This window comes from Atheta coriaria, unplaced genomic scaffold (assembly GCF_025399875.1).
Source record: "Atheta coriaria isolate IRGN ID8LTWV9N9 unplaced genomic scaffold, Caltech_Dcor_3.1 hic_scaffold_28_pilon, whole genome shotgun sequence".
Lineage (NCBI taxonomy): Eukaryota > Metazoa > Arthropoda > Insecta > Coleoptera > Staphylinidae > Dalotia > Dalotia coriaria.
In genome coordinates this window covers 69,068-78,850 of record NW_027045470.1, presented here as the reverse complement: position 1 = coordinate 78,850, position 9,783 = coordinate 69,068, and the positions used below count along the sequence as shown (strand labels likewise).

The window sequence follows — 9,783 nt, the reverse complement described above, 5'->3', positions numbered from 1 at the left end:
ATTTTTTTTGTTTCTTGTTTTTCACTGATTGACACTCATATGGCATCCTTGAATTCCAAATGAAGTCATTTCAAAATAATTGTTATATTGTTGAATATTTGTCAAAAAGTGTATGAAATCTGTTCCTATTCTTGAAACCAACGAGTACAAAGGTTGTCGACCACTAGTTTGCATCTTACAGGCAGTTTGGATATGACCATTGATTTGGTTTTTGGTTCCCGGACATTTGCCAAATCAATGGTCATATCCAAACTGCCGGTAAGTTGCAAACTAGTGGTCGACAAGTTCCCGGACATTTGCCCATAAGACGAACGCTCACACGACAACTGCTCACAAGACAACTGCCCGTTATGACTGTAACTGTACACGGACAATTGCTCACCGGGCTTTTGCTCACAGGGAATACTCCCCACAGTGACTTTTGCTCACACGGACAATTGCGCACATTGACAATTGCTCACTATTTAATTTTTTTGAATTTTTTTTAAGCAATGAATAATAGTTATGAAATAATTTATATACAAATATATAACAAATAAGAGGCCTCGCTAGCACGCTAATAGTGTCTGATTTTTCAAATAAACTATTTGTTCATTTTATCTTAATTAATTAGCAATACATATAACTATAGAAGTTTCACTTCTAGTATACTCACACATAATTTTTAATATTTGCGTAATTAAATAACTAATATATGAATAATTAAAACTTTGCCAATCTCCTTAAATATTGCATTATTATTCATTGTTTTTTAATAAATATAAAAAAAAAAATTAAATTGTGAGCAATTGTCTATGTTGCTCAATTGTCTGTGTGAGCAAAAGTCACTATGGGCAATTGTCAATGTGAGCAAAAGTCACTGTGGGGAGTATTCCCATTAACAAATGAAAAAATGTGACCAAGCATAAGCAAGTGAGAAAACTATATGTTTCTATATTTATATTATACATGTATTATAATAGTGTGACTTGGCTTGGCCGTCCGTATATAGAGTACCACGTTGTGGGTAAATCTGAAAATATAGCTAATGTGATTTTTATTACCAGATAAGGGTGATACCAATGAACGGAGAAAATTTAAACAGTGACTTGTGTTAATAAAGTGACTAATACTTATTTTACTATTATTTTTACGATGCATTTAATACAATACACATATGTTATTATATTATTCTTTTAGTATCTATATTGGATATTAGGTATATAGGCACAGGTTTAAATTTTTTCCATTAGTATGGTGTGGTGCATTTGGCAGTGTATTTTTAACTTATTTTTAAACGCCACACCAATATCAACGTATCAATGTATCAATTTCTTTTGGACGTGTTGATACCATCATTATTTCTGTCTAATTCATGTGTGTTATATATCTCTACTGATACTCCAAATAGAATAACATCATATCCTGTGTATCTGATTTCTCATGTGGATAAAATAAATCTAGAAGTATTACATTGTGAAAATGTTACAGTACAGGTGGAAAATTCCACGCAAGTCGTGAATTATTTGGAAGAATATTTCCAGAAAAATACATCTGGATTTTATAACAACAGAAAATATTTAATATTAATGAATACAAATGAATCATTGGCTTTACCCTCGTCGATTTTGAATGATATTTATAACATGTTATTTGTAAAACCAACTGAGCATACTTTTGAAATATACCGCCATAATTATAAAAACACACGCAGAAATAACACACTCAGTTTGGTAAATGTTTGGTATAAAAATAATAATACTCTAAAATTTGAGGAAAACGATTATATTTCGATTGGATTCCCTAAGCAACTGGGACGTGAACTTGTCATTGGTTCTAAAAATCCTAATTCTTTGGTTACCACAGGTATTTATTTAGTAATGTTTTATTATAATATTACCGTTCGCGTCAAAGTCATTCAATGATAAAAACATTAATAGTATATTAACTAGAGACCGACCAAAATTTCGGTTTCGGTTTCGGCCAGTTTCGGCCAAGAAATCGAGTTTCGGCTTCAGTTTCGGTTTCGGCCAAAAAATGGCCGAAATTTTCGACCACACCGAAACTCACTTTTCGTGAATTGTCGTGCGTCGCTCGGCTAACCTCGCGGCTAATGGCGGTCGTTACTTGCCATCTTAGTTCGCTCATATTAATACTATATTAAGTAGCCAGTGACTAAACGAGGACTTTACTCCCGAAATGGATTATGTATCTAAAAAAACGTGGAAAAACTGGCGATGTGTAGGTAAAAGTAGAAAAATATGTTTATGCAAATAAATTAGTTTCGGTTTCGGCCGAAACTGATTGCAGGGCTGAAATTTCGGTTTCGGTTTCGGCTAAAATTCAGTTTTGGTCGGACTCTAATATTAACCCGTCAGCACTCTTGTTATGAGCATTTTGCTCACGCTCAATTTGAAACGGTGATAATTTTTTTTTTTCAGGTGGAAAGGGTAGATGAAATTTTTTCTACCTTCAAGTAAGTTCATCTACTTTAGTATTATGAACATTTTAAATTTTTTATACATAATATAATTATACATAATTAATAAAAAAAAATATTTTCCTCTTGCGCTCCAGAAATCGTGAGCATTTATCTCACGAAGTATAGATATAAGGAGTCCGAACGTCATGTTAAATTAATGGTCACGATCTAGGGGACCAAATATTCGCCAATAGAGCGCGCCACTATGCGTTAGTGTACTCGTTTAAATACTTGCATTACTATGGACACCGCCAATATTTCACAAGATACATGAAATTATGACATATTTTTAAATCTTTGGGCTATTAGTTATAAATTAAATGTTTATAACACATATTACTCACCTTTGGTGTTTTGAATAAAACTAAAAATTGTAGTGGAATATGCAAAATTATATAATTTCACTATAATAATACGCAAAAATAAAACACTTGGCAGTGGAGGCATAAGAAAAAATAGAAAAGCGACTGCAGGCTCACTCGTACATTTTTGTAATGAAAGATGAGATGGATATTGTCATTGGTAATATATACCACAGAATGTTTCCTAATCCCTCCAAAATCCAACTGAATTCATATATTTCAGCATATTATGCCTTATCTTCCGCAACTATCCAATATTTTGATAGCAGTCCTGTAACTCAATTTAAAGGAAGATTTATGGTACCGAAACCTCAAGAATATTTCGATCTGCTATATGCCCTCAATATTAAAAATGTCTACTATTGGTTACTTATATTTTCTATTTATTTTATTTTAGGTTTATTGATTTATTTCAGGCAGTATCTGTTAGTTTCATCATATCGGTAAATTAATATATTCTTATTCATAGTAATATTGCAGTTTAGACTGTACTCTCGCTTTGATGTCTTAAATCTATATGGTATTGCTTTTAATCAAAGTATGAACAGCCATCATATCCCTGTGGATAATTTTACATGTGTGATATATGCATTTATTTTGTTATTTGGGATTATATTTACGACCATTTACAACTCGGCTGCGTCGAGCAATTTGTCAGCTCCAAGGTATCAAACATTGGCATTATTGCAGCTCAATTAACACTAATTCTTAAATGATTCTAGATTTATCGGAGAAATAAAAACAATTGGTGATATAATTAAAGCCGATTTGCCCTGGTCAACATCTATAAATACTTATCCACACATTCTTAGGGATAGCCAATTACAACTGATAATATATTTTTACTATTTTTTTATATTCACTATAAAGTATTGGTTTATATTTAATTAAATATTTTAGCAATTGCAGCTGAAGAAACTATATATAAAGCGTTCACGTAAATTAATGCAAGATATAATGGACAGTGGAGCACCTTATGGATTTGTATTCACTCAGTTTCAATCTGGTATATATGTCGTATTATATATATAAATTATGATACTTGAATAACATTTATTCTTTATTTGGTGTTCTAGGATATACTAGTTTGGGTGTCGTTCATAACTTTGATGGGGAGCATTTTCAATTAATAGAGCAGGAATTTACAACAGAAAATACCTACATGTTATTACGAAAAAAACTCTGTACTTAAGGAATCTATGGATATCATGATTAGGCGATGTTCTGAAGCTGGATTAATTGTAAAATGGGAAGAACAGGTAAACAATACTTGCTACTCATTACAAAAATTAATACAACACCATTAATACGAATCTTTTATAGGCCTTTTTAAACTCAAATTCATTACTGCAACAGTACCAAATACTTGACAAAAAGGTAATTAACGTATGGAAACCTGCAAGTTTTTATTGTCTATTGTTGTTTTTTTCATAGAAATAATAAAAAAATATTTAAAAATCAAATTAACCGCATTTTAAATTTGTAAGTTTATCACAGACCAAATATGGAAGAATAAGGGATTTGTGTATTGTTGCTTTGTGGAATTGTAATTTTTGCTTGTATTTTGCTCAAGCAATTTAATGTATGACAGTAGATAATTTAGTGAAAAATAATAAAGGTATTAAAACGTATTAATTGCTACTTGTCATTGATAACACCTCAACTACTAGTCTCCCTTAACGGATGAGTAGCGGGATTAAAAACGCAATATCAATTATGCATTTTTCCATTTTATGCGAAACCGTGGATAAATTGACCACTTAAAATTGATAGTATTAGATGTTGGCAAAAGGACGTGGCCCATGAGGGGATCGAACCCGCGACCTTCGCGTTATTAGCACGACGCTCTAACCAACTGAGCTAATGGGCCAATAGTTTACCTAGTTGGGCACCAAGGATCGCAGTAGAATATAAATAAAAATGCGTATCTTTGCCGGTCGCGCCACCATCTTAGACAAATGGTGTCAAAAACAGTTTTTTGACCATATCTCCTTTCCAACTCATTTTACGATAAATATATCTATATAATAAATTAAACTAGAGAAAATTTCTTATAATTTATGTAAGTACCTTTTTCTTGTAAAATTAATAGTTTTAGCGTACGGGCGCCGCAAAGACTACTTCAACATTAATTTTTGCCAAAAACTCATTTCCACACCACCATGAGGTAGAGTACGTGGCGCGTTTGTTTTTTTATCGTGGTATTCCCAGTAGGCCTAATCCACACGCACTATTCCAAAATGTAATGGATTATCTTCCGATTCGCTCTTCGCGATGGACCAGGTGTTGTGCGTTAATTGTTTTCAGGACCGATCGAAATATCACAGGTAAAATTTTCTGCCATACTATCCGCGATGGGATTATCGTTTTCAATGCTATCTTGGTTCTCGAGTTCATCGTACGTGTGCTCAAAAACGGTAATCGTAACAACTTATTATGGAGATGCATTTATGCATAAAATTATTGAATTTTAGTTTAAAAAATGTGAAATTTAGTTTAACGCCATATAGATTTAAAATATAATATGAGTTAATCTATGTCTTAGCTTTTACCACAATTTTCACCTTTCCAGTCAAATTTTTGCAATAAAAAGTTGCCTACCACTTTTTCCTTGCTTTAAATTGTCTTGATTCAAATAATAAAAAATAATAATAATAATAAAAAATGATGAAAATTCATTTCCTCTTCATCGCTATCTTGTGATGGAACTTGCGAATTATCACAGGTACCACTGCAATTTGTACAGATAACGGAGCACTTCAATCCAGCCTTTCTGCAGCCGCAGGCTTTCAGACATCCCTTTTTGCATTTGCAAGATACTAGTTTTAACAATGTTTCGGGAGCTGGGGGCTCAAGTGTGGTGACAGGAATTAGCCCATTCTTGCTAACTTGGTGATAAGTTCTGAACGAATGTTGTCGGGCTGCGGCTTCTGTTGGTGGTAGCGATGCAATATTAAATTTATTTTTGTATGCTGATTTTGTGAAGCTGGCATATCTATAGATGTTTGAAGACATATTTTGCATAGTTTTCACATCACTGTAACTGTATAATTTAAGAAGGAAGAATTCGCCAGCTGTAGCAATGATCTCTGTACCAGCCTTTGGGTTTTTAAATACCTGGATAACTTCGTTTAAATCTGGATTTTTGCAGAGTACATTAATACATTTTAATTTTTCTTGATGAAAGAGTGCAGATGTTGTAGCACAGCCACTAAAAGCGTGTAAGAATAATATGTGATCTGCCGCGGTTTGATCGATCATGCTTTTGGTTGAATAGATTTATTGCAAAATTTTTTCTTTTTCTGGTTTTAGCAAATATATGTTTGAACACATTGATAGCGCCGTTAAAAGAATAAGAAGATCTACATCTTCGCCGATAACATGCACGAATTGTGATACTGTGCATTGGCTGCGACCAAATCATAAACACGCTCGAGTCATTCAACAATCGCTCTACCCCAATCATCATTACGTGCTCTAGGACGTTCTGAAATAGTGTTTTTCATCGATAATTTATGTACGCTATACACAATATTTCGATCACTCAAATGCGTCCGTTTTTATTTCGCTATAAATTCTGCTGTTATTTCAGCAGCGTACAAAAAACAATTATCTTTAAATGAGAATGTTGGGCACGTGGATCGCAGTTGTGGTTGAAAAGTCGTGACAACACTTCCTTTTTTAAACGCAATGATTAGTTTCTCATTATTATATCGTTTCCTACATATCTCGTGAACAACGAATGTTGAAGTAGACTTTGTGGCGCCCGTACGCCAAAACTATTAATTTTACAAGAAAAAGATACTTACATAAATTATAGGAAATTTTCTCTAGTTTAATTTATTATATAGATATGTTTATCGTAAAATGAGTCGGAAAGGAGATATGGTCAAAAAACTGTTTTTTGACACCATTTTTCCATGATGGTGGCGCGAGCGAACAAGATACGAGGAGGCAAAGTTCAAATTCGTAAAGAGCACCTCGAAATCTATATGAATACCAATTTTCAACAATCCCGCACTATTTTCCCAGCAACCACGTTTTTTAGTACCAAATGACTGTACTAATGGTTGTTCACCCTTAATTTTTTTAAATTTTGGTCGAAATTTTTGTTTTTATTTTTTAATGTGGCATTAAAATATACATACAACCCTAAATTTTTGGTTTCTTATCACCAACCCCTATTTTTTATAATAAGTAAGTTACTTTTGTCTACACTAAAATTAACTAGAAACTTGAAATAATTTATATGGCAAAACAACGTTTGCCCGGTTAACTAGTATATATATAAAATTTGCGTGTCACAGTGTTTGTTTCCATACTCCTCCGAAACGGCTTTACCGATTTTTACCAAATTTTATATGCGTATTCAGTAGTTCTGAGAATCGGCCAACATCTATTTTTCATACCCCTAAGTGATAAGGGTTGTTCACCCTTAACTTTTTTTTAAATTTTTGGACAAATTCTTTTGTTTTTATTTTTTTTATAATGTGGAATTAAAAAATACATACAACCCTAAATTTTTAGGCTAAGTAAAGTTAAGTAAACACTTACTGTACGCTATACCCTCACAATATCGCCAAAACGATATTTTTACTAAACCATTGCAAGTCAATGCAAGTATTTGTCAAGCCTGATGTGGATAGCTATTTCGACCATTATGGTATATAAGCCATGGTATATAAGCCATGGCAGGTCAATGCAGTATTTGTCAAGCCAGTAGGTGTGCTGATGAGACCTCTAATGGTCGAAATATCTATCCACATCAGGCTTGACAAATACTTGCATTGACTTGCAATGGTTTAGTAAAAATATCGTTTTATGATATTGTGAGGGTATAGCGAACAGTAAGTGTTTACTTAACTTTACTTAGCTTATACTCACCCTCTCGTACTACCATTGTATTTCAACCTAAATTTTTAGTTTTTATCACCAACCCCTATTTCTTTATAGCCATTTTAGTAATTTAATCATTTTTCATCCCGCTCAAAGAAAACTTTTATATGCGTATTCAGTAGGTCTGAGAATCGGTAACTTCATATCTCTAAGTGATAAGGGTTGTTCACCCTTATTTTTTTTTTTAATTTTGGTCGAAATTTTTTGTTTTAATTTTTTTAATGTGGCATTAAAATATACATACAACCCTAAATTTTTGGTTTCTTATCACCAACCCCTATTTTTTATAATAAGTAAGTTACTTTTTGTCTACACTAAAATTTATCTAGAAACTAGAAATAATTTATATGGCAAAACAACGTTTGCCCGGTTAACTAGTAGGTATATAAAACACAGGAGAAAATTGTTGCCATTAGTTTCATGCGGTGCAGTTGCTAGTGATTATACAACTTTTTCAAACGCAACACAAACGATTATTTAAGCATAAATTGTGTGTAAATTGTTTCACAAATACGTAAGAGCCTTAAAAATGTATCAGCATTTCCTGGATGTATTGCTACCATCATTATTTCTGCGTAACTCATGTGTGATAATAATATATCGCCACTGAAACCCCAAATAGAATAAAATTATATCCTGTGTATCTGATTTCTCAAGTGGATAAAATAAATCTACAAGTATTAATTACATTGTGAAAATATCATTGCACAGGTGGAAAACTCCACACAAGTCGTCAATTATTTGGAGGAATACTTGCAAAAAAATACATCTGATGGTTATATCAATAGAAAATATTTAATATTAATGAACACAAATGAATCATTAGCATTTCCCTCGTCGATTTTCAATAATGTTTATAATATGTTATTTATGAAACCAACTGAGCATACTTTTGAAATATACAACCACAATTATAAAAACACACGCAGAAATAACACACTCAGCTTGGTTAATGTTCGGTATAAAAGTAATAATACTCTAAAATTTGAGACACAAGATTATATTTCGACTGGATTCTCTAAGCAACTAGGACGTGAACTTGTCATTGGTTCTAAAAATCAAAGTACTTTGGTTAACATAGGTATTTATTTAATAATGTTTTATTATAATATTACAGTTCGCGTCAAAGCTTTTCAGTAAATAGTATATTAAGTAATAAGAGTCCAAACGAGGGCTTTAACAACGTTTTGCCACAAGGTGCTTACTCTATTTTTTCTACTTCCACTCTAGTTCCACGTTGCGGTTTTGGTTTTTCAACTTTTGTATTTGAAATCATCGCACACATATTTGTCCGGCTCGTAAATGTCGTACTTGACAAACCGTAAGGTTATAAATGCCGTGCCGCGCGCCGGTCCATGTGACGCTTCGGTTCATATCGTGCTCCTCCGATACCAGCAGCATCAGCGCCTGCTTTGATGTATTTGACTGACGTCGCATGGCATTTCATACCGCCTTGCGCTGTTTCGTAGGCAAATGCGCAGGCGCTTGCTTCGCCTCGTGCATAATGCAAGTTCATAATGAATATTATGTACGGCTTGGCCGTCCGTATATAGATTACCACTTTTTGTGTCTAAAAACTGAGGAAAAGCTGGCGCTTTATAGGTGGAAGTAGAAAAACATTATAAATGCTTTTTGTGCCGCTAGTGCTATCATTAGAATTAAATATACAATTAATCATAATAGGTTTAATGCTTGGTGCGGAATTGAACATTTTGGCGGAATATGCAAAATTATATAATTTCACTATAATAATTCATGGAAGTAATATAACCAATGAAGTACTAAGTATAAATTGGAATGCGACACCAGGCACATTTTTAAATTTTTTATTGAAAGATGAAATTGATATTGTCACAGGTAATAAACCCTGTAGAATGTTTTCTATTCTCACAAAAACCAACTGAGTTCATAGACTTCAGGTTACTATGTCTTAAATATCCGAACTATCCAATATTTTGATATCAGTCGTGTAACTCAATTTAAAGGAAGATTCATGGTACCGAAACCACAAGAACATTTCGATCTACTATATGCACTCAATATTAGAAATGTCCACCATTGGTT

At 32.9% G+C, this 9,783-nt stretch overlaps 1 long non-coding RNA gene and 1 other non-coding gene across 2 annotated transcripts; one reads left to right on the top strand and one right to left on the bottom strand.

Moving 5' to 3' along the window:
- The first annotated feature begins 3,309 nt into the window (after positions 1–3,309).
- LOC135802507 (uncharacterized) lies at positions 3,310–4,280 on the top strand. The gene is made up of 4 exons (XR_010550568.1): positions 3,310–3,488; positions 3,546–3,829; positions 3,900–4,082; positions 4,147–4,280. It is a non-coding gene; the product is annotated as an uncharacterized lncRNA (long non-coding RNA).
- Positions 4,281–4,619: 339 nt separating this feature from the next.
- TRNAI-AAU (transfer RNA isoleucine (anticodon AAU)) lies at positions 4,620–4,693 on the bottom strand. Its single transcript has one exon. It is a non-coding gene; the product is annotated as a tRNA-Ile (tRNA).
- Between the last annotated feature and the right edge of the window lie 5,090 nt (positions 4,694–9,783).